The sequence below is a fragment of the Plecotus auritus genome (assembly GCF_963455305.1).
Source record: "Plecotus auritus genome assembly, chromosome: 5".
Classification (NCBI taxonomy): domain Eukaryota; kingdom Metazoa; phylum Chordata; class Mammalia; order Chiroptera; family Vespertilionidae; genus Plecotus; species Plecotus auritus.
This window is the reverse complement of record NC_137776.1, coordinates 115447120-115474183: the sequence shown is the minus strand read 5'-3', so window position 1 is coordinate 115474183 and position 27064 is coordinate 115447120. Positions and strand designations below refer to the sequence as shown.

The window sequence follows — 27064 nt, the reverse complement described above, 5'->3', positions numbered from 1 at the left end:
GTCTCCTCCTGACATGTCAGCTTAATAAGTAGTTGAATGGCACTTAAAACTGATATTCTTTTCAAGACAATTACAAATTACTCCCATAAAATATTTTAGATTCACTCATTGTTACATAGCAATTTAATGCCCTTTAATTCTAGATGTTACCTGTTTAGGAGTCATCATCACCATCAACATATTTTTACAAGGCTTTAAAAAAAAGTTTTTTAATCTAGTACAGAGGTTTTCAAAACTGCTTTAAAAAAAACACACACACACACCATCGAAACCTTTCTTCAAACGAAATCTTATTCAGGAAGACCAATATCTAAAATAGATCAAAGCGGGCTGTTCTGATTGAAGCAGTCTATGTGGTTCCCCCTTTCCTTTGTTCCCTCCTGAACAGTAGGCCCCAAGACACCTCCACACAACCCTAGGGCTCCACAGAGCAGACTCAAACAGCTACTGATCTAATAGAGCTAAGACTCTAGACTTTTTAAGATCTTAGAGACAATCACAGATACAGAACAGCAGAGCAGGGGAACATGAGAGCTCAACTGGTGATTTCCCCTCATGTTGGAGAAAACCAAGGCCCAGAAGGATTGCAGAACACCTGGGTCACACACATCGCTACTTAGGGCAGTTGCATGAGTAAAAGTTAGCATTTTTGCCCTAACTGGTTTGGCTCAGTGGATAAAGTGTCAGCCTGCGGACTGAAGGGTCCCAGGTTTGATTCTGTCAAGGGCATGTACCTTGGTTGCGGGCACATCCCCAGTTAGGGGGTGTGCATGAGGCAGATGATCGATGTTTCTAACTCTCTATCCCTCTCCCTTCCTCTCTGTAAAAAATCAATAAAGTATATATTTTTTTAAAAAGTTAGGATACTTTTGTTCCAGTCACAAGCTCTTATCATCTTATTTGCTTGGAGGTTTTATGTGCAGGGAAATGGCAGGGCCACCTGGAATATAATGATGGAAAGCAGAGAAGAGGAAGCACGAGGCAGGAAGAAAATGGAATAAACAAGTGGACTAATTCATCTTCAGTTCAAAGAAAGTAGAAGCTGAGTCACTATCTACACGAGTTGTACAATCTAGTTAGGAAAAAAAAAGCGAGGTACAAAAATAAGAATAATGTTCTAAAAAGACCAACTCTGAGTGAATTACCAAAACCTTGAACACACCACTGTATTGGAAGTTACACAGATATGTGAGGAAAGTTTAAACCCCCTATTTTCAAAGTGGGTTTAAAATAAAAATCTGGACCAGAATCTGACAATCAAATTTATGAAAACTCGATTGTTTCTCTACACTTGACCTTAGATGGAAGGCAGAGAAGCGATGGATTGTTTCTCTACAGCAAGACTGTTACACACTTTGGGAGGGGCGCTTGTTGCTTCTCACTGCACAGACCTGAGTTAGGACACAGCGTCCCCATCAGTCAGATTGAGTGTTCCAGTGTGACCACCGCCCATGTGATCAATCCCCAAGCACAGGTAAGCGGTCCCGGGAGCACACGGTCCAGCGGCTCTGTGCACCAGCATGGTCTTGTCCACCCCGCACTCACACTGCCAGTGCTCTTCCCTTTCCTCCCTCTGTCCATTTTCCTTCCTTTTATACTTCAACTTGTCTCAGTTTGTATATAGATGTGCGCTTGTGTGTGTTTTGAATAACTAACTAGACAGAAACTTACTGTTCCCCCCCCTCTAATCTTTAACAGCGATTTGGAATAAAAATTCTATTCATATTAAAGACAATGCCATACCCATTCCTATAAAATTCATCCATTAGCAAGTGGTTCTACTAGTAAATTAGGAAGCACTGTCTGAAAAAGCAGAAACAGACTTCCTAATTTGCCAATTCATTAATTTTTTCACAGTTAAAAACCACTAATATTAAAGAAAAATTTTCAAAAAGAACAAAGATTATTTTCACTTTCATATTATAACTGTTTCCATTTGTCTGTCTTCCCATTCAGTCTGCATGTGTATATATATGTATATATATACACACACACACACATATATGTATATATTAATCCTTACCCAAGGATATGTTTTCATTGACTTTAGAGAGAGGAAAAGACAAAGAGAGAGAAACATCAGTTGGTTATTGGTTGCCTCCTGTACGTGCACTTATCCGGGATCGAACCGCAACCTAGGTATGTGCCCTGACCGGAACCTCCAACCAACTGAGCCACCCAGCCAGGGCTATATTCTTATATGTTTTAAAAATAGTTGAAATCATGATGTGTCATGTAATTTTGCTTTCTATTCCAATCACTCTACATACTGTAAATATGTGTCCATGTTGCTACCTGGTCTCTTTCTCAGGGAGAACAAAGCCAATGTCCATGGAGAGAGGTATGAAAACTAGTCACCTTGGTTGGGACCAAGTGTCTCTCTCTTTTGAACCTCACTGTATGCAAACACCAAGGAAATGCTAATACTGCTGGTTTCAAAGTATTTTTTAAAAAGTATCCACCTGAAAACGGTGAATTTGGACTGACTGAATTAATACTTTAATGGTTAAAGTTTAACCAAACACTAACATGCTTTCCTTATAGGGACAATGAAATAACTGAATTAGCCTTCAGTACAACTTGTATATCTGTCTTGGGACACTGCAGTCATTAGCTCTTTATTAACCTACCTTTTTCATACAGTGTATTATCCTTAAAAAATATGCACCTAATCCTCAGCAGTAGTAATTAATCACTTCCTATGACAAGTTCTTGATCCTTGTGGTTTTTGTACACTTTAAATTATCAGGCAGTATATTGTTTAAATTTAACATATTTGTTAATTAAATTTGTTAAGTTAAAATATATTGTTTATTTATAAACTATATTTAATTAATTTGTTAAAGTATATTGTTTAAACTTAACATATTTGTTAATAGAGAACAGTCTTTTAGTTGTTAAAAGGTAGGAATTTTTGTCTGATTCATTTTTATTTCCCTCAGAACTTGCAGCACAATGTTGTCCAAATAGTATATGTTCAATAAAAGTTCATTGAACTAGACTGACTTAGCTTTAAAATAATCAGTTACCAGGAGACATGATTTCCTGATAAATCTAAGCCAGTTTGCAACCCAAGTTCTGATACTTATCAGATGAGTCATTTAGGGCACTTACCATTCAACTGTGCTGGTGAAATATACACACTAGAGTCTGAAAAGCTATTACATTGAGTAATTTTGTCATTTCAGTCATGGATTAAATCAACTAACTAACTTGTGACCCCAAGAGGATTTCGACCACGTGATCTTTTATATTCTGTCACTCTGTTTAAATTCAGTTTGAATTTGTGCACATTAATTTATAGCATGAAGAGCATACATTTTATAACACCCAGGTCAGAAAAGAATTCCAAATTGGATCAGATGCCCTTGCTATATTCTCTCAGAGGACTGCCCCCTGCTAACACCTATCTCAGCCTGTAACTATATATCTGTGTGGTTATGAGATGAATGTGCATCTCCTTCTGAGTCTGGAATGGCCATGAGAGTAGGGGCTGAGCCTGTTTCTGAATTATTTTATCCCCAGGGTTCGGCAGTCTCTGGCCCATAGTGCATATTCAAAAAAGGTAGCTGAACAAATTATGGGCATCCAAGAGAAAGCAGAAGTTGAGCTGAGTTTTGAAGACAGGTAAGAGAAACTGACTTAACAAGATGAAAAAAGGACACCATATGGGGTGATGGCTTGAAATGCGGGCACGGGTGGGGTAGATATATTGGGGGCAATCCCTAAGGAATTACATTTAATACAGCAGGGACCTGTCTTTGTAGCAGATATGTCCACAACAGGAGTTCCTTCCAGATACAGGCCTGAGCTTTTATCTGACACTAGAGGCCCAGTGCACAAAATTTGTGCACTAGTAGGGTCCTTAGCAGCTGCCGGCTGCCAGCTGGGGCCTCCCTCCCTTCCCCCAGCCGGCCTGGCTCCCTGGTCAAACTCTGGGACAACTCTCGGTTGAGGGGACAATTTGCATACTACACTTTTATTATATAGGATAATTAATTTCTAAAACCATCAAGAAGCCTAATAATACTGAATGGTCATGGATATGGGAGGCTTTTGTTAAAGACATATGCAGTTTGGTTGCCTTTGTTTTGCAAGAAGAGGAAATTTCCATGATGCAGTGGTTCTGAAAGTTGTAGGTAACTGATATTTTCCTCCCCTGGAAAAAAGAAAAATGTAACCAGTTTTCCCCAAAGCACATGACTCACGTGGGGAAACCTTTTACTTCCCAGAGGGTGTGACCAGCTGAGGTCATACAAATTCAGTGGTTCTCAGTCAAGTAGTCATGTCAGACACTTTCCACTAGTCTACAATGTTCATGGGCACTTTAGGAGTTCAGAACACATGTAGCCACTTTGACCTCAGGTGATCTGTTTTCCATGTTTCTTATCCTGATCTTCAGGGAATAATCATATCTGTGCTGCCCCAGTACTCAGAGGTGATGTCAGACCAAATGAGTTAGGACTCCAAAATGTTCCTCAGGTCCCCATGTTTCCCCCCACTCTCTTTCTCTTGCTAGTTCTGTTTCCTATCTCCTTTCTTCACCATAGTTTATAACTAATTCTCTGAACATCCCAGAACATTTAGTATCTCCCAAATCCATGTTCTTTGTATGTAGAATGTTCAATCTTTCTCTCCCCAAAGTTGTATTCAAAGATTGTGGCTGCTCCCAAATGTCCTGTCGGGCTGTAGGCCCATGTATTTTGAGTGCATGTGTGTTTGGGTGATTTCTGTCTGAGATTCCTTCCAGCTGATGAAAAAAATAGCATGGTAGAGAGTTTGGATTGATTTTTAATAAAAAATCTTTTATTTTGATTGTAGCTTTGACAGAAATGGATTTTTGCAAATCCTCACCTCTCCAGGGCAGCCAGAGCAGAGGGAAAAAGCTTCATGAAAAAGCATCCATACTGCAGAGATGGCCTTTTCGTTTTGAGATAGTCAACGGGTCCAGAGTTTCCTCTTTGTCCGGTTTCTATTAAAGCTATTAAGAAAGGATTGAGTGAGCTGCACTTCCTGCTATCTTCCTGGAGATGTAAGCCCTGGTGTCATCAGAATCATAGGAATATGCCTGGATGTACTGATAAGCAATTATCACTGGGCTTAAAAGGAGAATGATAAGGTCTAGGCCTCTGACAGGGCAAAGACTTTGAGATTTATTTCGAGTGTTATCAGGAGAGCTTTGCTACCCATGCAAAGCTCCTTCTTGGAGGAAAAAAGAAAAGCCTAAGGAGAGATTATATTTCTTGCAAACGTTTATCAATCAAAACAAGGAACTCTGAATGCAAAAGTGAAATACAATCACAAAATCCATTTTAAATGGGGGGAAAAAGCCACAAAAAACATGGACCTTCTGAGGATTAAAGGGAGAAATCCTTACCTATGATTTTAAAAAATCCTTACCAGAGATCAAAATAGAGAGGGGCTACGACAGGGAGAAATCGCCAAGAGATTGCTTTCACAAATGATTTGAGATTGAAATAATTTATACTGCTTATATTCTGCCATTGAGAGCGAGATGGAAAATTTATGGAACTGTATAAAATGGCTTGCAGTAGAATAGAACTATAAAAAAAAATAGAACATAATCTCAACTCCAAGGCTGCAGAAAGATTTTCTTTTTAATTAGGAAATCCAAGTTGTCCATGGAATGCAATTTAAATGATGAACTTGCTGATTAATTAACTTGATATTAATTCCAACAAACCCTTCTAACCACAATATGTTTTGCTCCAGTAGTTCCACAATGATTTCTCAAGGAAAGATAAAACTTTGTTAGGGAACATTGCCTACTGTTCTTTAAGGCATCATGTCTGAAATGAAAATTTCAAGGAATCAGCCACTTCAGGAGCTAACTAGCAGATCAAGGAACACTAAACTGATTTATCACAATCAACATATGGCTCCTTGTCTCAGCAATGCCTTCCACTAAAACAGAACAGCACTGCCCAACAAATATTTATGAACAAATTTAGGCAGCAGCTAATCCACTACTGAGCTAGTCTCATTTATTTTATTCATTCACTCACTTATCCACACAACAATTATTGTGTTAGGACTGGACCAAGTGCTGTGGATGCTGAAGTGAACAAACAGATAAGACACCTGCCCTCTTGTGACTTATAATATACAAACTATTTCACTAGCCAGCTAGTTTGTGTTTAAATTGTTTTCTAAGGCCAATAATTCCTTTTTCAAACAAAATCACTTATAAAGCATAGAATAATAGGCTCATAGATAGAAAGAAGCTTAGATAGAAAGAGCTCAGAAACAGGCCATCTAGCCCCTCTCCTTAAGAAAGATGTTTAGGACCTCATAGTGTGTGTCATGGTGAGGCCTAAACCCCACGAAATGGTGATATGCACAATAAAATTCTTTATAGAATTGAAAATAATTGCATTGGTATAAGAGGTAGGCAGGAAAAGCAAAAAGAACCATGCAAGATAAGGCAAAGAAACTGTCCAGTACCTAACAGAGTCTTCCGATCAGTCCTCCTAAAATGAGCAGTAGACCTGACTGAAAATGTCCTTTTAAGTTGTGTTTTTTTTTTCTCTCCATTTATCTTTATTTCAGGAGCTCTGAAATGGCTCTATTGAGAGTTGAAATGCCCTTGGTGGATCCTCTCTCAGTCACATTGTAGATGCCCTTATTCGTAGAACAAAAACTTGGAAAAAATAGAAAGGAAATAACTTCTATCAGTTTTACACCTAACTTCCAACGAATTAACTCATACCTTATAAGAGTCTGTACAACTGAAACAGCCACACCTGAGAGTTACGGAGCAATGTATGGTTTCCTAAGTATTATCACCTTTTATTTCCATAACAACCCTTTGATGAATGGATGGGTCAATGTCTATTCTACTGATGAAAACACTTACATGATTTGGTTAAAATAAACAGAAAATCAAGACTATAGGCCAGGTTTTCAGGCTCCTGGTTTGGTTTGCTTTCCATTGTATGGATAAACGAGTGAATGAATAACATAAATTATATCCTGGAGCCACTCAAAAACAGCCTAGTGTCTAAAAGCTTTAGCAGGTAGGCTCCTACTCTGCTTATGCAAACATTCATACAACATCGTCCACAGCGCCTGGGCAGTTCACATGCCCAATGCATGCCTACTGAATGACCATTTTTTTGTCGAAATCAGGGACTTTTTTTTATCTGATCTAACCAACACTGCTCCCAGATTGTAACACCTGTCAGGGACCCTGCCCTGCCCACTCTCAGTGACCCTGCCCTCTCCACTCAGTGACCCTGCCCTCCCCACTCTCAGGGACCCTGCCCTCCCCACTCTGTGACCCTGCCCTCCCCACTCTCAGTGACCCTGCCCTGCCCACTCTCAGGGACCCTGCCCTCCCCACTCTCAGGGACCCTGCCCTGCCCACTCTCAGGGACCCTGCCCTCCCCACTCTCAGTGACCCTGCCCTCCCCACTCTCAGTGACCCTGCCCTCCCCACTCTCAGGGACCCTGCCCTGCCCACTCTCAGGGACCCTGCCCTGCCCACTCTCAGTGACCCTGCCCTGCCCACTCTCAGGGACCCTGCCCTCCCCACTCTCAGCGACCCTGCCCTCCCCACTCTGTGACCCTGCCCTGCCCACTCTCAGTGACCCTGCCCTGCCCACTCTCAGTGACCCTGCCCTGCCCTGCCCACTCTCGTGAACCTACTCTACCCACTGCAAAGATGAACAGGCTTTCTGTGAAAAGCTACAAAGTAGGGAGAAACTCAAAGATTATTTTGATGCGTGGCAAACTGATGGAAAATACTAGTTTAACTTAATTGCATGGAAAAACTGTCAACCTAAATTTGTTTAAAAAAGCACCATCTTCTCTTAAGTTTTGGTTGCCTTTTCTGCGATTCTCAGCCCTCACAAAGCATTAGAATCACCTGCAGGGCTTGTTAAAACACAGATTCCTGGCCTGCACCCTGACTCTGATTAGGTAGGTATGTAGAGGGGCCTGCTGGAGAATTTGCTTTTCTAACAAGTTCTCAGATAATGTTGATGTTTCTAGTCTAGTATTAGCACACTGAGAACTACTGCTTTAGGATTTTTAATATTATAAAATGTTGCAATTATATTTTAGCATAGGATACTCTTGGGGGTCTCTTCTGGGCACTGGATCTATAGGCACAATAAAATGTTTCGGGGTGGTGACAAAACATTTGACATACAGTTTTCCCCAAATCTGATCCTCTTCTGTTTTGTTTGTTTGTTTTTTAATTCTCTTTCCTCCTGTGCCAAGCCTGAGTCAACAGAAGGACTCCCCACATTTCCAATGGCTGGAATTTACCATAGGAGTGGTGTGAAGCAGTAGCGCCAAGGTGAAGCTAAGCTGCTCATCTGCTGTCCTCCGGGAAAGCTCTGCTATTAACTCCTGTGGTCACTTCTTCCTCTTGCCTAGTCATTCAGGAATCAATTTATCAATCAATCAATCAATCAATCAATCAATAAACCATCCAAACATCCTGCAACTATTTGGCTTGACCCTATTATCAGTAATTTTAACAACTATCAAATACACCTGGGAAAAGGAATGTGGAAAAGATGGGTAGAGAGTGAGCAGAGGCTGACAGTTTCTTAATGTGTACATGGGCTTTCCACTTTGAAAGCTGTACCTTGATGTACAGTGGGGTTCTAGCTTGCTAATAGGAAGTAGAGGCTTCCCACAGAGAAGCGATTTATGATTCTTCCTTTTGGCACATGGATTTTTTTTACTTGGAGTTGGAAATCAATACATTCAAGATCATTTATTACCTTTATCCTCTTAGCACTGCAAATTCGTTGATGATAGGGATTTAACTAGTCTTCTGATTGTTAGACATAAGGATACTTCTAGCTAAAAAATGAGACATTCATTGCCCTTATTTTATTTTCAATTCTTTCTTTCATCCCTGGAAAGAATGAAAACTGGTTGCATTGTTAAAGAAGTACATGCTTTAGTATTTCTGTAGTGAAAGTCTTCATGCTTTGGTATTGTGTCAATAATAATTTCTAGCACATCCCTCTTAACACCTCTGTGTAGGATGTGGTTACCACCCAGAAATTATAGCAAGTTAATCTAAAGGCTTTATTCAATTATTCTGAGGCCTACATGAACACAGTTGTTGTTCTTGAGCATTTGGAAAATGAAATCATTCTTTAGAATTAGCCTACTGAGCTAGAAGAAAATAAAGAACACTCACCAAAGGGGAAAAGTGACAAAAATTCCAGTGACTAATGGTTTTTAATTACATTTGCATAATAGTCTCTTGGTACAAGTGCTATTTAGTGTGTTGATAATTCCTGCCACTGATCCATTAGGCCCCTTCATACACCTAGACCAGAGCACAGAAGAACATCAGAACATTATCTAACTGCACTCAAGTGCTTTGAATTAGATCGATTTAATGGCACTCCTCACCATCCTACTAGCAGCAATTTCTGGGGGTGTGAGCAATGGTAAGCAGCTTCCAACTGACATGCTAGTTAATGGTTTTATGCTGGGGTAGAAAATAAAGAATATAAAAAAGGTAACAGTTTGTTATAACCTTATATCTTTAAGTCCTGATCATTGTGAATAATGCTACTACAATTACTTGATCCCAGCTTGCCTTAGACCAGTGGTCGGCAAACTCATTAGTCAACAGAGCCAAATATCAACAGTACGATTGAAATTTCTTTTGAGAGCCAAATTTTTTAAACTTAAACTTCTTCTAATGCCACTTCTTCAAAATAGACTCGCCCAGGCCATGCTATTTTGTGTAAGAGCCACACTCAAGGGGCCAAAGAGCCACATGTGGCTCGCGAGCCGCAGTTTGCCAACCACGGCCTTAGACTAATTCTCAGATGAGAAAAGAGATCTTATTTATTGATTTATTCACTTAATAAATGCATTTTGGATACAACTACACACCACAAACTGTGCTGAATGTTTAGGATTCAGTGTGAGCGATTGGAGTCTGGATTCACAAAAAAAGGAGTCAAATAACCACACAAATACTTAATTAGAAACTGTGCTAAGCACTTTGAAGGAAATGTAAAAGGGACCACCAAAAAAAGCCACATCAGGGAAATGTTAGGGGGATGTATCTTTTCTGAAGTTCAAAGACGGCTTCCTTGGGGAAGTAGCATTTGATTTTAATTTTGTGGCCAATGACCCACATTTTACTGATTCCAATTTCCTTTTCTTCTGCATTCTGGCTAATATCTGTGAGTGATAATTTCAGGGCATTTACTTTAGGTTCCAAATGAGAAATAAAATTACATTAAATCCTGGCAGTGTGTGCAATGGCAGGGTCTTAGGTGGCACTCTGGGCAGAGGCCTGGCATTACCCCCAAGGTTTCTGATGAAGTTCCCACCACTGCCAAGCATTTACATGAGTTGCAAACCCTCCTATCCTCTAGGCCGCTCTAATGCTCTGAGAAAAGGGTTTAACTTTTAGATGTGGGATTTGGGACTAGGAAGGAGAACATATATACTTGACAGACATGGCATTTCCAATCAAAGGCTGAAGGTCACGTATTGAGAAATACCAGTTTCCCATTTATGGGATCTAGACTAATTTTTTCTCACTATTTGGCAATGGATTAGCAAATATACCCTCCAAGCTCACTATGATTAGGGACCTGTGGATAAACAACTATGGAAGGAAATGAAGGGAAAACAGAATCTTGATCATGCCCTTCATATTACTATTTGGGAAAACACAAAACTCTACCAATTAAACTAATGTAAGGCAATGACAAAGAATATTATAAGTGGTAGATAATACAATCAGACATCTTTAATCTATGAGTACAAAAGAAATACCAAATGAAAAAGTGGTCAGATGTATAACATTTTAACTGGGTTTACCTTGAATTGGTGAAGTTATGACAGATTCTTTATTATTTTTGCTTGTCTATGCTTTGTAAATTTTATCCCATAAGCTATTTTTCTCTAAGAATACAAAAACATTGAAAGCTTTACAGAAGTTATATTCAAGATTTTTGACTCTTTCTTAGGCCGTACCCAGTCTACCAATAAGTCTATCAAAGGCATTCATCATTTTTGTTTTATTTATATAGCATTTTGACTCTTTCTCAGAGTTTTCATTTTTCTGATTACATGACCTATCTGGTTTCTCATGTTTTTTACATTTTCCATGACAGCCTTTAAGATAATTATTTTAAATTCCTTATTTCCAAAATCTGTATCATACCTGAGTCTAACTTTGATGCTTGTCTCTCGAGATTGTGTTTTTTCTTGAATTTTAGCATAGCTTATAATTTTTTATTGAAAGATCGACATGGTTAATAGGAACTGAGGTATATACTTTTACGTGTAAGTTTAATTTTTATCTGACTAGATAAAATTTATCTGGTTGAATTTTTTATTGATTTCAGAGAGGAAGGGAAAGGGGGAGAGAGATAGAAGCATCAACAATGAGAAGGCATCATTGATCAGTTGCCTCTTGCATGCCCCTAACTGGGGTTTGAGCCTGTAACCCAGGCATGTGCCCTGACCTGGAATCGAACTGTGATCTCCTCATTCATAGGTCCATACTCAATCACTGAGCCACACCGGCCGTGCTGATTGAATTGTCTTTAATGTTTACTGTACCTGCAGGTACCAGAGGCCTCACATTCCTCTAGTCTCCTTGCTTCTGCCTCCTCCTTAAACAGAGTCCACACCTTGCAGATCATTTAGTGGTTATCCACTGTAATTACACTGGGGCACTGTTAGTGCGGTGGTAATGTGTGGGGAGGGGAAATGGTCTGCAATCTCATGAACAAATCTCAGTCTTTTAGGGGGCCTGTGTTTCTTGGCCGTGACATTCACATCTCTTTCTTAGCTTCCCTGCTCACCAAGTGAAACAAGAAAACCAAGGGGTGCCAGAGTTAGAGAAATGTCTTTTCCACTGCCGGGATAAGGCTCTGGTTACATCTGTCTTTTTTTTTTCTGGAGAGCTGACGTTTGTTATGGAGAGCACTTTGGGCACAATTCCCAAAGGTTCCTCTTCTTCCACCCTGCCCGAGCCCAGAGACCTTTCTTGGCTCTTCACTGTGAGAATCTGGTGAGGCTTCTGGAGGTTTCTCACTCTTAGCTAGTCCATTCTCAGTCTCCAGCAAATCATTAGAATTACCACTTCAGTTTTCCTACAAGTTTGAGTGTATGGCTCTAGAACAGTGGTTCTCAACCTTTCTAGTGCCGCGACCCTTTAATACAGTTCGTCATGTTGTGGTGACCCCAAACCATAAAATTATTTTTGTTGCTACTTCATAACTGTAATTTTGCTACTGTTAATGAATCGTAATGTAAATATCTGTGGAGCTGTACACAAGGGCACCCAGCTTAGCAGTCAAGAAGGGATGGCATTTAATTGGTGCGAAGGTGCCCTGTGGGCTGAAAGCTGATCCTGCTTTGCAGGGAGAGGCAAGCCTGAACTAGTCCATTACAGCCATCCTATGGGGCTCACTACCCAGAGGCTCTTCCCAGCCAAGTTAGGACCTATCCTTAGAATTCCCCCACCCTGCTGGGGGCTTGATGGAGCAGGACCACCAGCAAAGAGTCCTTTCAGATGCTTCACTAATTTCCAGCCTCACTCTCTGAGAAGGTCAGAGTCTCCACTCTCAAGTCCTTCAACCTTTATTGTGTCTCCTGCTGCCTCTTGCCTGCCTAGAGCCTGGTTGACAACCAGCATTTGAAAGCAATGATTATTCCACAATCACAGCCCTTTAATGGGCACCCTCACTGTTCTGGGGAGCCAACTGGAAAATGTGAACTTGAGTTCAGGAGAGGAGGCTTGTGCAAAGCAGCCAACTTCCCCAATATGAAGCCAAAGGGTGCCTCTAAGAGGGGCGATGGCAGCAGCATTTTCCTGGCCCTGATAATCACATCTGGGCCTTACTCAGGGAAGGGGTTTGTGGCTGTAGAAGCTGGTAATGATTCCAGCATTATCAGCAGCAGGCGGCCCTCATTTGTTCTGCTGCGTAGCACTAGGGCAAGATCATTGTATATTATTGCTCCAAGGCAGTAATCATTTTATATAACGTGAAGACTTTTTTCACCCAATTTACTTTCATGCTTTGGGCTGATGAAAATAATAGTCACATGTTGATCACGGGTACCTTGACAGATGATGCTCAGAAATGCAGGTCACTGCTCAATTCTATCTTTCCCCTCACACACATTGAAGGTTGTTACTTAGAATCTCATTCCATCACCACCTTCACATACCAATGTTGCTGAAGCTGAGAAGACCAAGGCAAAAATAATTCTGTCTGGGGCCCTCAATCCTGCAGTCTGCCCTAAGGGATAATTTATGCTGATTTGTTTTAAAGAGACAGGCATACATAATTCATGTCCTGTGCATTGCAGCTTTTGGCCATTGAAAAGATTATCTCTCTTTTGGCAGCACTTGCAGGAACCAGCTACAATAAACATTTCATACCTCAGTAGACACTCTTTTCTCAGCTAATAGGAGCCTGACTTAAATGTAGACTCCATCGTGAGAGGAGTGTATTTAATGGTGAATTCAGCTGAGCATTTTTTCCCTTCCAAAGCATAAAATGAGCTTATTATCAGTATCAATAGTTGTTTTTTCTCAAAAGGAGTCAAGGTGTGAATGGGCATGAAAGGGAAATTAAATTGAAACTCTGGTGGTTTCATGGTTGGAGGCCAGTTTAAAACTCAAACTTAATAACTGCCTTTGAACTAGCCAGGAGAAGTTTAGGATCAGAAAAGCACACAGATTTTGAAGGGAGGCATCAGAACTGGGCTTCCCAGCCAGAAGGCAGAGGGCCAGACAAACGGGAGACTTCTGTGGGTACCAGAAGCACTGCTAAGGATGGGTGAATTTATACCTGCATAGATTACAGTGGTATTAAGTGTCATCTACACAAGTAGAGCCAAAGTGGTCTTTTAAAAATGCAAATCTCATCAAGCTGCTCCTTTCCTCAAAGCACTTTCACAGCGTTTCCATTTCATATGGGAGGACGGCCAAGGAGCCTGCAGGACCTGGCCTCTGCTCATGCCCCATCCTCAGCAAGCCTCCTGCGGCCCATCCTTACTGCTCCCCAGCTACTAAGGCCTTCTTTAAATGTCCACAACTGTGTGCTTTTACCAAGCAACTCTTGTTCTTACTGCAAAATGCATCCCAAATGCCACTTCCTCAGGGAACTTTTCTATTTATTTTGGCAAGCGTAAGCCCTTTTAATGTGCTCATGCACTTTTGTGCTTCGGAAATTTTTTGATTACTTGAAATTTTTGATGTTCATGTTCTTTTTCTAGACTGTAAACTCCTGGAGGGCACCTGGACTCCGGGTCACAAATGTGTCCTCCTAGGACATGATACACCCTCTATTCACAGTTGCTCCATGAATGAGTGAATTAGAGCAGAGGTTCTGAAAGAGTGTGGGCATCAGGATCACCTGGTGAAGCACAGATTGCCTGCTGGTCCCCTAGAAGTTCTGATTCATGGGGGTGGGACCCAAAATTTGCATTTTGAATGAGTTCCCAGATGGTGCTGAAACCACACAACATTGGGAAGCCCTTCCACAATTGCATAATCTTTCCATTGGGACCTCAAGTTAGAAGATTTGCAATCTGGATTCATCTAACCAGCTGGAGGTTCTTAAGCAATTCTTATATTTTCTTTCTAGTCAGTTAATAAATCCTTGTGCTTCATTCTTTGCGGTATCCCCTATATCTCTATGTTCCTTCCCTTTTGCTCTATTTCTAGATGGGGGACATTATAACCTTGCATTTGGACTACTATAACCACATCCTATTCATTTTCTTGGCCCCCACTATCTGTTCCTTAAATCCCTCACTTACTTTATTGCCATTAAGTCACTCAGAGACAGTTCTGACCTGCCCTGCCATCATCTAAAATCTTGCTGGAGATATCAGCATGCAAGGCTTTTCACAGCCTGGACTTCCTGCTAGGTGTGTCGCTAACCTGCCCCCAATTCCACACGAGACTCCTCATTAAGTGTTTACTGCACCTAATTGTTCATCATCCCTGACAGGCTGTCAGCTGCATAGGGGCAAGCACCACACCAGTCTTGCTAACCATCATCATAAAACATTACTGTACAGAGAAGTCACTGAACACTAGATTTTTCCTTCTGCACAATAATAATAATCATAGAAAGCACTTAACTGGCATTACTTCTGATTTCTTCAAATCACTTTACACACATCAATTTATTCAATCCTTACAACAAGGATGCCCATTTTACATATAAGGAAATTGAGGCACAGAGAAGTAATGTGCCCAAGGTCTCACAAGTGATGGCTCAAATATTCAAACCCAGGAATTTGGTGGTAGGAGTTCATGATCTTACCTATCATCCTGTAATAATCGTGGAGTACCAGTAGACCCAGTGATGCAAAAAATTACCTAGAGTACCAATAATCTGTCTGTGCCAAATTTGTTGATTACCAATTATGCGTAGGGAGCTAAGATAGATACTGGCAATCAAGCACGGTTGTAATATAGCACTGAAGGTGAGAGGCAGTCTAGTACTCTAAACAGAGTCAGACACTTTCTAGGCTGTGTGACCATAGGAGACTTACTCAAACAGTCTGTGTTCTATTCCTCATCTTTAAAATGGGAAAATAAACTCTATTTTCACAAAGTTTCTGCCAGGATTAAATGTGAAGAGTGTATGTAAAGCACTTATCACAGTAACAAACACAGTGTGCCTCTTTAGTAGATGAAGGCAATTTTCTGACCTTGGGCAATTTTCTATTTGTTCAGTACATAGGAATTGGTAGTAGTACTCTGAGATGAAGGCTATAGTACTACTAGAGGCCCAGTACACAAATTCATGCACTGGTGGTTTCCCTTGGCCTGGCCTGCGGGATCGGGCCAAAAGACATCCCCCAAGAGGTCCCAGATTGCAAGAGGGTGCAGGCCAGGCCGAGGGACCCCACCGGTGCACAATCAGGGACAAGTAGGGATGAGGGAGGTTGGCCAGCTGGGGAGGAACTGCGGGAGGACTCCAGGGTGTGTCCAGCCCATCTTGCGCAGTCCCGATCGGCTGGACCCCAGCAGCAAGCTAATCTACCAGTGAGAGCATCTGCCCCCTGGTGGTCAGTGCACATCATAGCAACTGGTTGATTGGTTGACTTCCTTCCTAGTGGTGGTCAGTGCATGTCATAGCGAGTGGTTGAGCAACCTTAGTATATCATTAACATATTAGGCTTTGATTGGTTGAACAGATGACTGGACATTTAGCATATTAGGCTTTTATTATATAGGATAAGTAGTGCCTCAATATGTCCAAGATGGAATACCATTTATGTTTTAGGCTCCAAGAGCTATATAAGAAGTGTGGGTAACATTGATCTAAAGATAAATCAAACTTAAAAGTCATAAATTTATTCACAAATAAAATGTTTGTTTTTTTAAAAAAATACAGCACATTCACTGAGGATTCTCAGAGAGAAGCTTGGGGGTGGGGAAGAGAGCAACCAAAGAACTTATGTATATAGATGCACAACCCATGGACACAGACAATAATGGGGTGAAGGCCTGGGGAGGGAATGGGAGTGGGGAGGAGGGGGTCAATGAAGAAAAAGGGGGACATCTGTAATACTTTCAACAATAAAAATTAAAAAAAAATCATTCACTTATTTGTTATTTATTGAGTATCTAGGTGTTAAAAACTATGATAAGCACCAAGAGTTCAGAGAAAAAGAAAATAGTATGTCTTTTTTTTTCCTCCAAACTGTTTTTATCACCCATGCTATGTTTGATCTTTTGGTATTGACCCCCTTGACCAATGTGTTAAGAAGATTCTGAGACCAAGTTCAGGCTTTTTGGAAAACATAGCAAAGAACTTACATTTGAAGGCTAAGGTGGATAGGTTATTAACACAGCCTTTCAACAAGGAGGCAGGTGCAACGCAGCATTATAAAATCTATACTTCAGCCATTCTCATCTTCTCTATCTCTCAGCTGCCATTGCAACAGAGTTACATCATGATGAATTGATAGGCTATTTGTGGACATTTAAATCATAGAGGTCAAAGTAGGATTTGGGTTTCTATATATATTATATATATTTGTTCATATACAAGTGTATATACTTAATACCCACAGAATACTATATTGATACACATAATATGATCATTGAAAGTAATGCTTATACATGTACATTTATATATAAAGCATGCACACACACACACATATACACACATTTGTTAAGAATCCAAAATTTATCTCTTCTGGGCCTATGAGACCAATTTAATCTTGGTGCAGCAGGCCCCAAGGCAACCATCAAACACTGCACAGACAAGCACTTATTAGATGCTTTCAGAAATAGGACTGGCTGGCTAGATGAGAGTGGGTATATAAAAGACCTTCTATGTAGAGAAACTCCAGCCATTGTGTCTTTCTCCCTATGAACCAATCTGTTTCATATTTTGTTTTGATGATTAAAAATGTCCCCCAAATAAGCCCCTCTAAAAGTGAAATGATAAGACAATACTTTATCTAGAACAGTGATTTTCAAATTGTATTGCATATTTCTATTACTAGAGACTATTATAAAAATGCCAGGTCAGACCCACCGAGTCATCATTTCTTGAGGATGGGATCCAGGAATATGAATTTTAACAAGCATCCCAACTGTTTTACTGCCGTTGACCTGTGACCAACGCACTGAGAATCGCTAAGGTGTAAATTAAAGAACCGGAGGGTACTCCTCCTACTACTCAGGAGACAGAAAGGAGGAAGACATTTCAAGGTGCGGAGTGACCTCTATGTCACTTCGAAACTGAGAGGCGGGTGGGAACACTCAGCACTCAGTGCAGCAGCAGGAGCATCTGTGAGCGGAGCCACACTTACAAGAGCAGTGAAAAACCAGGTGCCGATGTCAGGAGAAAGAAAAAGCGGCCTGAGATAGGCAATAATAAGAGATAAGTTTAAAAATCATATATTGAGAAGTCTGTAAAACTTCTCTGAATGGTAAATTATTATTTTTTTCTGTTGTCCAAAGAAACCTTTTCTCACATACACATACCCACATATGAATGTTGTGTGGATTCCACATCAATGTCATCAGTGGCTAATGGGGCTTATTAGCTATTTCAGACATTAAGGAAACATTTCATGGGGTGAAGAGTATAGACAACAGTATGTGGGAGGCTCTTAGAAAAATTCCTGGCAAGTAGACAATGTTCAACAAATTGTATTCATTTAATTATTAATGTGCAATTACGTGAGTTTCAGAGCCTTTCCTGTTGGTGGATCAAGGTTGTAGGTCAGACAGCGAAGTGTGAATGCACAGTAATTCTACAGAAGCAGCAGGTTCCTATTCCAGTAGAGCACAGATCTCAGTGATGAGCACAAAAGAATGAACCTGGAATCTCACAAACCAGAGAGGATGATGCAAGGCCTCCAGAGAGCAGAAGCAGAAGTAACCCTAATCTCTAGGGACAAGGTATTCTGACCTGGAAAATCTCCTTATGCTTCAGGCCGTAAGCAGCTGTCACTGAAGCTGCAGGGAAAGCCAAAAATGATGGGGAGGAAAAAGTAGGGGTGGACTTGGGCATGAATAGTTCATGTTCATTCAACACAAACTGGGACATGAGAAAATACCTTCTTTGGGTGAGGTCATTTCTAAGATTAAAAATGTATAAAACCAAGTGCATATTTACTTTTATCTCAATATCTTTTTATCAAATGATGTTGAATTTTTAAAACTATTTTTTTATTGATTTCAGAGAGGAAGGGAGAGGGAGATAGAAATATCAATGATGAGAGAGACTCATTGATCATTGGTCGGCTGCCTCCTGCATGCTCCACAGTGGGGATCAAGCCCGCAACCAGGGCACATGCCCTTGACTGGAACTGAACCTGGACCCTTCGGCCCCCGGGCCGATGCTCTATCCACCAAGCCAAACTGGCTAGGGCAAATCATGTTGAATTTTAATAAGCAATACATTTGATATTTACATATCGACTAATATGCATAACACCCCAAACAAACAGACTCACTGGTACTTAAGGAATTTAGAAAACATCTTACAAAACTTCTGAGAAATATAGTTTACTATTGTACCCAAGATGAAACAAAAGGGCCAGAGACACTTCCTTCATTTTTGAGCAAATTACGTTGCAATCACAAACAAGGTATGCTGAGAAAAAGCCTTGCATAGCCCACATGCATTACTGGTAAGTGTCTGACCACAGAGGTCAGATGGTTGTGCAGGGCCCTAGGTCATAGTGACCCTGCAGTAATGTGCCACTTCTGCAGGCTCGGGGACTGCACACAGTTTCTCCGAACTAATTAATATTATTTGAGGCAAAATTGTAATGTGTTCTAAACCTACCATATGTTATAAACAACAGGCAAGGATGTAGTTTGAGAAGGCGAAGCTGGTAAGAGCGAAACAGTGACAGGGATGAAGGAAACAGAAAATCTGCAAAAGAAGGACATGGATTTAAAGTCATGAAATTACTATCCTGAAACATTATAAACTCATATCCTGGTTTTAAAAACGTGGAAACAAATCAAAGCAATGGGCCCTAGTACGGCTTTGTTTGCAAACTACAAATGCGTCCTCCACACCACCAGAGTCTGATAGGCACACAGGGGTCAGTAGTGATGATGCTCAGTTCACAGATTAATTACACAGGATTTTAATAAGTGCCTACTAGGTGCTAGGCCAGGGGTGGGCAAACTCTTTGACTGGAGGGCCACAATGGGTTCTTAAACTGGACCGGAGGGCTGGAACAAAAGCATGGATGGAGTGTTTGTGTGAACTAATATAAATTCAAAGTAAAGGAGCGGCGGGGAGAGCAAGAGAACTGGATAGAACAGCCGGATCCGGCCCGCGGGCCGTAGTTTGCCCAAGGCTGTCAGCTAGGCAGTCTGCTAGGGGTTGGAACACTGCAGTGAACAATGGAGAGGAACACCCCTGCCCTCGTAGAGTTTACATTCTGATGAGTTGGGGGACATCAAAATAATTAGGCACCACATTTGTCTATTAGTGATAAATACCATGGGAAAAATAAAGCAGGAAGGAAGGGGAGTGCGGTGGGGGCCAGTAATTTTCAGCAAAGGCTAAGGACGGCCTCACTGTGAAATGACAATGGCCTTGAGCAGAGACCTGAAGGGAGTTGAGAGAAAGCCTTATGGAGCTCCCAGACAGCAGCTGATGATTCCTGGAGGAAGAGCATTGCTGACAGAAGGAACAGCAGATACAAAAGCGTAGGATGGGGCAAGCTTGGTGTGTTTGCAAAACAGCAAGGGGCAGCTAGGGCAAGAGGGGAGCAGAGAGGGGCAGGCCAGCGAGATGAGCCCAGTCATGCAGGTCTCTGGCAGCTATTTGACCGGCGTTATATGCAAAACCATCACAGGGTTTGCCATGTCTTGTAGTTTTAAAGGATCCCAAGAGATTCTGAGGAAGCAAGGACTGAAACCTAGCACTTTCAGAAGACTATTGAAAAAACACAGATGAAAGATGGTGTGGCTCGCACCAGCATGTGGTGGTGAAGGTGAGAAGTGGTCAGACTCCGGATGGCTGTGGAGGGAGACTTCATATGCAGCGAGGGAAGAAGACAAGACTCAAGCTTGATGCCCAGACTCTTTGGCTGAACATCTGAAGCTAGAAGACGTGAGTGTTCTGTACAACAATCCCGCAACTGCGCCTCATCCACTGAGAAACACTTCAGTTCAGTTCGGAATGGCTGCCATAACACTGAGTGTGGAGCTTAAAAGGCTGCAGATTCAGATGACGGGGAAACTCTGTCACAGGGCCCCTGAGGCTCCAGAGATGTTGGCCAGAAGAGGCACTTCTGTCCTTCAAAACCAGGCCCCTCTTTCTCCTTTAAAAGCTACTTTCTACTTCAAATTGAATTGTACTATGAAGCATGGAAATGAAAATTCAATTTCTTAATGTGTGGTAATACTAACATTTCTGTAGACCAAATAACAAACCTATTTCGTCTACACAGCACAGACGAATCCCGAGTCATGTTATTCAGGAGACATTAGATACCACCCCAAAATTCTTTAATCCTTGCTCCCCACTCCAGCCTTAAATATCCCTGAATGGGAAACACGTGACCTCCCAAGAAGAAAGAACAGAATTGAAGTTGTGTGTGCCTAAGGCAGTGTCTGCCATGTAGGACCCACTCAATGCATGCTTCTTGGTGAAATGTGTAATCTGTGTTGGGAGTGGGTGGGCCAGAGGCCTATGTGAACCAACAGAAAACAGTTCTCCTAAGATAGGGATGTTGTTCTATATATTCAGGAATAGTGACTCTAATAAAGTTGTACCTCATAGAGGCCCTCGGGGGGGGGGGGGGGGAAGGGGGCAGGCTTTAATAAAATATTAAGAATGACTTACAATTAGTGTATCAATCATTTGCATATGAATGGATGCTTGAAAGCAATTTATTCTCTTAAGTAGCTTAAACATCCCATTGCAATGTGTTTACCCTGTTAATTTGCCCAGCAAACATTACCTTCTTAGTTAGTACAAAGGTAAACACCAGCCCACCCTCCTCTCCTGATTAGCAGCAATTCTGAATCCTGTATGTATGTGTACATGTTTGACAAGCTGGTGACCTCCCCAGGCCACACTGCACTGAGTGTGGGGCAGTGGGGAGGAGAGAAAGAGAGAGAGAGAGATCTTTCCCAAGTAACTCCTCCTGCATAAGCTGTGCCATCTGCCTGTGCTTCTATTCACCTCAGAAGTGGAAGGATTGTCACAGTCAGATTGCTTTCCTTGGAACCTGAGGTCTGCCCTCTACTTGCTGTGACCTCAGTTACTTAACCTTTTAAAAACTCAGTTTCCTCATCAGTGCAGTGGGGTGAGATGTGCACACACCGAGTTGTTGGGGCGGGAGAGGGGAGATCATCGTGAGCTGCTCTATCAGTGGCAGCTATGATCTGGGCTACCTCCGGGAGCACCCTGCCAGCGCCCTGCAGCGCTGTGGGGCAGCGACACAGCCAGGACACACGCCCACCTAGCAAGGGAACAGACCATGACAGGGAGACACTGACCGTTCCATTCTTAAGCCTTTGGGCAGTCATCCGTCTTCTTCAGAATCCTCCTTAAATACCTGTAATCTGGCGTGATGTTGTGGCAGCCGGCTCCGTGGAAGGCAGGCCTTACGTACCTACTGAAAACTGTTTGGAGATTAGACTCAGAGAGCAGCTGGGTACCTTTGTTGCTGGCAGGCTGCTGACTCAAAAGGAAGAAGGAAAAAAATAAAAAAAGTCTCCCCGGGATGAAAAGAGGAGAGAAAAGCTGCAGAGCTGGGGGTGAGAGGACCGCTTTGGCCCCAGAAAACAGATGGCCCTGCTGAGCTGTCAGGAAGTGGTGTCTGTGCGCGCACTGTGCCACAGGGGCCTCTTCCAATGCCTTGCAAGGAAGGCTAGAACCCAGGGCCAGGTGCAAGCTGTTTCCTCCTGGTGCTGCGTTTGAGGAGGCCTTGGCTGCTCTGTTTAGACCATAAAGTGCACACACTGCCCTCTCTCTGTGCCCAGCCCCCTCCAGCCTCCGGGGCTGCAGGAATGCTGACCACAGAAGGGCCCCGCCGGGCAGCGGAGGGAGATGCGGCCCTTGTGGACAATTGAACAGGATTCGCACAGCCACTGCTCACACCTCCCCATTCCCGGCACTCAGCTCTTTGTGGACGTAGTGATGACTACAGAGTCCGGTAACAGGAACAGCTTCCCTCTCTCAGGGCCTGCGGCATCCTGTTCAGTCCTAAGGCGGTTACTGAGGCAGGAAGCATGGGTTTTCTTAGCCCCTTTTACGGATGGAAGCACTTGGACTCTGGATGCTCACGCAGCCCAGCCAAGGTCCCTGCACTAGGCGGTGACAGATCTGGAATCCTGGAATGAGAATCCATGACCCGCTACTGAACATGCCTTGACCCAGGCAGACCTGCCAGAAGCCCTCCCCAGGTTCCTAGGCTGCGACCATGAACACTGTACATGGAAAGCTTCTGCTTTGCTTTAGCTGAATTGTCGAGGCCGTGCTACCCGTTAGGAACGGTGGGCAGCAAAAGGGGTACAGTTTTTAAATGACATTTCCCACCAGGCATTGCCTTTCCTCGCCTGAGAAAGAGATGTGAGCTGGAAATTTTCAGGTGAGAAGCTCCTGATGGCCTCATCCTTTCTCTCATGATTTATCCAAATGACATGCCTATGGCTCTCCCGGACACGAGCAGTGTGCTAGAAAACCAAGAGAGCCCTAGCTGGCTTGGCCCAATGGAGTCTACCTATGGACTGAAGGGTCCTGGGTTCAATTCCGATCAAGGGCACATGCCCAGGTTGTGGGCTCGATCCCCAGTAGGGGGTGTGCAGGAGGCAGCCGATCAATGATTCTCATCATTGATATCTCTCTCCCTTCCTCTCTGAAATCAATAAAAATATATTAAAAAAAGAAAAGAAAACCAAGAGACATGGCCCAGTCAGAGCCTACTGCAGCAGCTGATACTGCAAAACCCATGGTTACTCATGTCATGTCCGTTGTATATATGAAGACAGATGTGTCTTCATTCCCTTTACGCATATGTGCTGGGGCCAGCACAGTACACGCCACAGTATGTTCACCAATTCTTTTTAAAAATGCTCACTGAACTCCTGACATGTCCTCAGATCTGTGTTTATTAAATTCTTGTAGTTGAAAGAATCTCCGTGATGATGGAAAGTTGGGAGTGAGGCAAGAGTCAATGCCCCCTGAAATGGGAGTGTGTTGGAGGCACGATGGCCTTCTAGGAGGAGGAACTCTTATTAAGAGCCGTCAAAGGTTGCTGCCCACCTGTGCTGGCTCTTGCTCGGCCACACTGAGCCCGGGCACCCAGCTTCAGTTAGTGGTGGGGAGAGGCAGAGCAGGGGGAAAAGTTGCCATGTTATCATTTTAATAGGCTCCTGGAAATTAAATACATCAAAATATCAATTAGGTAATTTCATCATGAACTGGCCTTTTTTCCTCTTAGTTTATTTTTGTTATTTTTATTTTAAGAATGGATTACTTTCATTACTTTCAGATTGGCAAAATCCCAACAATTACATGACAAATGTTGAAGTTTCCTTCCCACCTAGGATTAACAGTATCTGTTATGAGCTCACATCACTGTGACATACTGATAAATATTAAGAATTAATCAGAATCATCTGCTAAATTTATGGGAGAGAGCAGAAGACTTGGCTGAGTGCAGTTAGGCAAAGCTTCGTGTGAACTCGGCCCAAGTCATGTGTCTAGTCTCCTTGAAGGGCATTCGTTTGTTTGATCATAATTTCATCCTTCCCCAGTTCATCACTTTCCTCTGGACCCTAGTGAGTTCTATTCTTGTCAACACAACTTCAAATGCCACTTTCTGTAAGAAGGGCCAATTTATTTTTACAAACTTCTGTAGTTCTGCCTTCAAGGAATGCTTCAAAGAACTTATATGCATAACCCATGGACACAGACAATAGTGTAGGGAAGGCCTGCGATGGGGCAGGGGCTGGCTGGCTGGAGGCAAAGTGGGGGGAATGCAGGACACTTGCAATATTGTCAACAATAAATAAAATTGAAAAGTGATGCTTCAGCGAAGCTTCATTTGCTCAGAGGTCTCCTCTCCCTGAAGTCTAGGAGGCGCTTCCTAAGTGCAGCTGTCCCCCTCCCCCTTTGCTCTACCTTAAACCTGTGGTGCTGCTTCCTGGGGCCAGGCTGCCAGGGCACGCAGCCGCCTGCTCACCAGCTGCTGCTCTGCTCCCCGTGTCCATCCTGTAACAACACGGCTCCCTCCCTCTTGTTGACTAGGGAGAGGGCAGCTGCCAAGGGCAGAAGAACGCTGATTGTTCAGTTTCTTTCCTCCGCAATTCTGCTTTGGGATCCTGTTCCGACTTAGAATGTTTCCCCAGAAGCCCATTCCATTTATCACTCTTTCTAGGGAATATTTTCTGTCAATTTTCCAAAAAATGTACATATTCCAAGCAGGTAGTTGGGAATGCTCGGTCTGGCTTTTCTTTGTATTCCAGGAGCCTAGAATGTTGGCAAATTCATGAAGAACTCAAGTATTGTCTCATGTGATACTGCAACAATGGGGCTTTGCAAGTCAACCTAGAAATCAATGATAGAATCGCTCGGCTATAGAACATCCTGCGAGAAAGCACCCCTTCCTGGTATGGAGAACAGGTTCTCAGGGATGATAGCCAGGGACCTGTCATTTTCTCTTGTGAGCTAAACACAATATGTAGGCTAACAATTGTTGTCTTCTCTTCTTCAGAGACCCATTTGTTTCCTCTTCCTTTGGCCCCAATATTTAGAAGCAGAACCAAACTCCCATTTCAGGTGGCTCCACTGGGAGTTGCTAATAGGTATGAGTTGCAGGTCTGCGTGTACAAGTGACTGTGGCCAACTATGGTACTGGGCAGATGAAGCGTGCCTATCACTAGAGTGCCCATTCCACAGCTATTTCAAACCACAAAGCTGACCACATCAATGCAACTCCTTAACTAAGGTGCCTATTTTTGTATCCAGATATTTTCTAAGGAAAAAAATTATATATTAGCCTACAGCGCCAGCCATCTAGAAAATTCCACCCTTGGTACAATAGTCTGAAATTGCTTTTATTTTCCTTGTCAGCACACTACCACTCAGTAGATACTTGTTCTCTCTCTCTCTTTTATGATTTAACCTTCAGAAGGATTTGTATAGGCAAAAAGGATAAAGCCATAAATTTCCTTATAGGACATAATTTCAATGACATTACTTTGAATTTGGAATCTGTGTTCTCACTTGTATATCAACGCCTTTCTCAGCATAATTCAATAAATAATTTCAAGGGCAGTGTCTCATTTATGAAGGCTGTTCACCATTAATATGACTACTAATAGTGTTCCTGGTATGTCACAGTATATAATAGAATCCAGTGTTAGTAACTCTGAACTGGGATAGTAGAATTTCAGTTAAATTTAACATAATTTGGTAATTAGCCACATGTGCTATTATCCATTATACCTTCACATGATTAATAAATGTTATACAGGTTTGTGTTCAGTTGACACACTTACTTTAAGTATATTGTTGACTTTCCCCTTCCTGATTACATGTATTTCAGTAACAACATTATTATTAAAATTCTAAGACTGGCTTTAGGGCATTAAATTGATGTTAAATCAATCTTTTGAACATACAGAGCTGACATCACAGTAGGTGCATATACAGTGAAAATGTATTGTTACTTGTTAATTTGAAGGATAGACATGAATGTGAAAGCTTACAATTATTAGCCTTTATGTATCCTCTTGCTTTGGATTCCTTATTACTTAAATACAGAAGAAATGGACAGAACAGAAATGAAATAACACACACATATACAGTATGAATTTAACCCTGACTCATTGGATGTGGTCCTTCAATACCTATCCTTCATATTGATTATCACTGGAACAGTAGCAAAGATAGGAGTATAGGATATTTATTTAGCAAAGTGCTTTGAGACTTAAGAAACCTCTCTGCAGAATCACAGGAAAGAGTTAAAGAATTTAAATGAGCCTCAAGAGGTTTTTTATGGTTGAGGCAGCAATTACAATAGAAGCCAAAACATCACATAAGAAACAGGACTATTCTGTTTTGTGCTCACCATTCGTAGGAGAAAAGGGAAGTTTCTGGAGGGGAAAACAGGCAAAAACCCTATAGAAATGGTGCGCTGCTCAGAGGCAGGCAACCTTCTTGCCAACAATTAGCTAATTCGTTATTTTTTCTAATTGGGATATATGGTTGCTGCACATCAAGGGAAAGGAGAGGGCCTTCAGAACAGGTGGGAGACATGAAACACAAGGTAAAACTAGCTTTAGCTGGGAGCCAGGTTCGTTACTGAGGCTTCTGCTCAGCCAAACCATGGCTGTCAGGACCACTAAAGAGACAGAAGTTATTGATCTAGTCCTGGTAGACCTCTGGTTGAGAGGGTTTACCCTGTCTAGAGGGTGGAGTGTGTAGTTGATAAAGGCAAAAATCTCTTGGCTAAAAATGGTTTTCATTATCAGAAAAGCATCCAAAGACTAAGTGCTGCTTTGTGAAAGATGCGAAGACTGACTACTGAAGGGGAATACACATTAGCCCAAAGACTAGTGCAACCT

The 27064-nt window shown here is 42.1% G+C and overlaps 1 protein-coding gene across 10 annotated transcripts in view; it reads right to left on the bottom strand.

The window, feature by feature from the left end:
• LINGO2 (leucine rich repeat and Ig domain containing 2) overlaps window positions 1–27064 on the bottom strand; it is a 1294764-nt gene that overhangs the window by 62563 nt on the left and 1205137 nt on the right. The window contains exons 1-2 of one of the 10 annotated variants that reach the window (XM_080667987.1): window positions 21989–22001; window positions 19308–19397 (exon numbers count right to left, since the gene is read on the bottom strand). The exons of 8 other annotated variants lie outside the window; for them this stretch is intronic. The gene's annotated coding sequence lies outside the window, so the exon portion shown is untranslated. Of the gene's footprint in view, window positions 1–19307; window positions 19398–21988; window positions 22040–27064 lie in introns of those variants that run through there. One more of the 10 variants, XM_080667982.1, reaches the window with a different exon arrangement.